The following is a 4,365-nucleotide window of genomic DNA, read 5'->3' as shown; positions in this document are numbered from 1 at the left end:
ACTAGGAGTGCCCATATATAAAGGCCTCAGAAGAGCTTCTAGAATGCATTGAAGTTAGCATCATGATATGTCATACAACTAGGAACATGTCCACCAGATATGGGTTATCCTCCATTGAGCATGAGATTAAGTGTGATGATGTGAGGATAAGCCTATAATGGTGTAGCATGCAAATCAATGGTTTAGACAACATGTGCTAAATAAGGAGTGTGGATAACTGTGTTGTCAACATGACAACTTAGTGAATGATGCATACTCTTGTGTTGTAGACACCATGTGCATAATTAGAGTTGTGTAACTCAATGAGATTACACAAACTCCTAAGTGTCTCACCTAAAATAATAATAAAATAATGCAAAATAATTAAATAATGCATTAACATAAGTAAACTTAAGTAAGTGTAATAAGTAAATACTTATTTACACCAATAGATGGAATATAGAACTAAACTTCAACTCAGTACCCATCTTCATCCACAAAGTCTTCCAAAAATAACCAACAAACTTACTATCTCTGTCAGAAATAATACTTCTTGGTAATCTATGCAATCTCACAATCTCTTTAAAGAAAAGTTCAGTAACCTACTTAGCATCTGATGTCTTCTTACATGGTATGAAATGAGCCATCTTAGAAAATCTATCCACTACAACAAATATGGAATCATACCCTTTCACTGTCTTAGGCAATCCAAGAACAAAATCGATACTGATGTCACTCCAAGGTTTCTCAGGAATAGTAATAGGTGTATACAAACTAGTATTTTGACTTACTCCTTTTTCAGCTTAACAAATTCTACAACTCTTCACAAATTTTTGAACATCCTTATACATTTGTGGCCAATAATACTTCTCTTTTAGCAAACTCAATGCCTTATCAATTCCAAAATGTCCAGCTAATCCACCACTATGCTTTTCCTTAATCAAATTCAACCTCATAGAACTTCTAGGAATACACAACTAAATACCTTTGAACAACATATCTTCTTGAATGAAATATTCATCATAATTGCTTATGTGATTTGTCATATTTGGTGCTCTGCACTTAACCCTCTACAAGTTATAGGTCAAATCCATAGATCTTCCACCCTACAACCAAGGACAAACCAGGCTCTAATACCAACTAATGCACGCAAAAGGTAGAATAACTAGGGCCAAAGGCTCACCTAGCTATCCAAACCACCCTGCAAGAGTTAACACAATGGAAGCAAACACAAGGAATAGCAACCAAAGGAGGAAGAAGAGAGAAATACTTTTGTTGATTCATCATAACATCTTCATACATGTCCAGCTATAAGGCCTTATGGGTTATGACCAATTACAAATATATTCACATTCAAAGATCCAACTGCAAATTTGCACTTTCAATTCTGCTCTTCCATTTCTTCTTCCCAAAAACTTCTTTGTCCCCCCAAAAATTACCTAACTCTAAGGCTAAACACTCTATATATACTTGCCAAAATGGCTTATAGAAGATTCTAGAACATAGAAAGGTCATAAGTTGGCTCTTTACAAATATTAGCTACCTAATAGAAATTAAATGCAATCAAAGTTGGTCCAAACTAGAGCAAGACACAAACAACTCGACAATGAAAAGTGGCACTTAGCATCCACACAAGCTCAACATCCAAAGGATCACTCAACACCAATAGGAACTCAGTACCCAAAGGATCACTTGGCACCAACAGTAACTTGGCACCCAAAGGAATCACTCGGTAGCAACTACAAACTCGACACCCAAAGGAAATCACTTGGCACCAACAGGCAAAATGAATAAAGAGTGTAGGATTGCAAGGGGAACCTAGGATGCTCCTGCATCATAGTACTTAACCCATTTTGGACCAATTAATAGAAATTGTCCACAAATTCAATGAAGACTTGAATGGATGGGAGAAGTTGCTACAAAGATCTAAAAGAAAGTTTAAAAGTAGAGTGTTGGAACAAGTTACACAAAGAATTGGTATAGATCAAGTAGAGTTATCTACTATTCTTCTTTCACTGGAAACCTCTGTGAATAATGGTGTATCATTATTTGTCAAGTTAAGTGATACATCTATCTCTACAAAGGAGATCAAGGAGAAATTTTCCAAGATAGATGAAGACACGAAGGAAAGTGCACACTAGTTGTCACTTGACCCAAGTTACAATTATGCACATTATACAAAGATCAAATATCTAATCTGGAGGCAAAACTATTGAAGGAAGAAGCTAGGATTAGGGTCACACTTACCGAAATCTAGGGCATGATTCTTCCAAACATGGATGCATTGCAAAAACATATTGCACATGCAAAGACACTCATCCATGACAACAACTTCTCCATAACTGATCACATGATGGAATTATCAACATAACTTCAAATTGCATTACATGCAAGTAGGGTACTACAAGAGAATTGGGACAAGATAATGGTACTTATCCTAAAGGTACATTATGATTTCTTGTCACATTTTGGTATTGTCATGATATTATACACCTTTGGCATTTATGTCAAAAAGGCGGAGAAGATATTATATACTGTAGAAAAAGGGAGAAGTATATATATTATATTGTAAAGGAAGAGAAGGTATACTATACTCTAGTTATGTATATAGGAGATGTATGTATGGGGGAGTAGTATAGTATTAGGAAGATACTTGTACATGCAAGTTTACAAAATAAAATTAGAAAAATTAGAAAAACAGAGCATGTTACTGAGCAATAGCAACAGTTAGTCAAAATTGAGTTGAAGACATTGAATGATGGTTTAGTTTTGAACTATCAAATTTTTGTTTTGATAAGTGTTTTTGTCACTTATGCCAAAGGGGGAGATTATCAACATAGAGGTCATTTTGTCTATCTGTCACTCAACACTTAGTCAATTGGTTACATTATTAACAAGCTCTACAATTTCTACCGAACTTATCATTCAATTTTCAATATTAACTAAGTTTTTTAGATACTCTCAAGACAAGGAGTCAGTTTGCAATGTTTACCGAGCTTCAGAGACAAAGTTAAGTGAAAACCAAGGGTAGTAAAGGTTACCAAGCTATTCAATGGAAGGGAAGAAGATCGTAGTGTTAATCGAGATCTGTAATGTTAACCAAGTCCAACAGTGTCTATTGACCTCACAAGGTTAACACAATGGATCTAGTGTTCACCGAGTCTTGTAGTGATAATCGACTGATCTGGTCATTGTCAAGTTTCTCGGTACTCACCAAGTCACACAGTACTGACCGAGCTTGAGCTACTTGGAAGTGATTAGTATGAATCAAGCTTATTTAGTTCAACTGAGTGCCAAAGATTACCAAGCATTGACAGTGTTTGCCGAGTAGCAAAACATTGTTGAGTTTGTCTTTAAAACCTGAGTTACAACAGTTGGGCCAACTTTGTCTATTATGATGAAATTGGTATTGTAGCCGACTTTAGTAAGTTATGATTTGGATTGGTAAATATGTAATGTATTATATCATATCCAAAGATACATGTGAAGAAGAATATGATGAGGAGTGTGAATTAAAGAAGGCTACAAGAAGTATAAGGGACAACATTGTTTTATCTATCACAGTTAGGTGGTCATTGCATTACAAAGAATCTCAACCAGGAAATCCAAGTTGTAGATTACATATCAGCCATTGGTTCATCCTAATAGGTGTATCATTTAAATTCTCTAATAGGGTAGACTTAATAGCCTTTGCTAAATATTTTAATTGAGTTCATACTTCATTGTATGTTTGTAAATCCTTTAACAAGGTGGACCTCATAGTCCTTATTGCTCCTAATAGGGAAGATCACCAACAATGGTCAATTGTAAGCCTTAATAGGTTAACTCTACACTGTAGTACTAAAGCTTGCGGGTATCATCCGCACCCTAGTTTTACTTTCTAATTGGAAGGTTTCTGGGTAACCATATCTTGTGTCAAAGTGTTATGAATGTTTATTTGCTTTTAGTCTTTCATACATGCAACTAGACTAGAATATTATATGAATGATTAATTGGTGAAGTAAGATAAAGTTTTATTGGTTCCTAATTCATCCTGCCCCTCTCAGTAGCCTTGTCTACCCTATATTTCCAATGATTATGACATAGATGTGACTCCATCATGATCCTTTACGAGTGATAATTTGCATATATAGATATTGATTAATGAATAAAATGGCCTAATTATGACATCCTTTAATGCATATCTTCAATTCAAAATATGTTTCTAAATAAGCAAGTTCAATACCAAATATTTTTAAGATCTATCTCTATCCAATAAACCAATCAAAGGATAAGATACAAGGCTTGGGCACCTATAATATGCAAACCTAAAATTATCTTAATGTATAAATCATGATTTGATCCTTCTTCTTAGTGATGTGAAGATCGTCTTATCTATTATACTTA

This window comes from Cupressus sempervirens, chromosome 8, assembly GCF_028749045.1.
Source record: "Cupressus sempervirens isolate cs-2001-9-10 chromosome 8, ASM2874904v1, whole genome shotgun sequence".
Taxonomy (NCBI): Eukaryota; Viridiplantae; Streptophyta; class Pinopsida; order Cupressales; family Cupressaceae; genus Cupressus; species Cupressus sempervirens.
The sequence above is the reverse complement of the archived record's forward strand: the minus strand, read 5'-3'. Positions refer to the sequence as shown.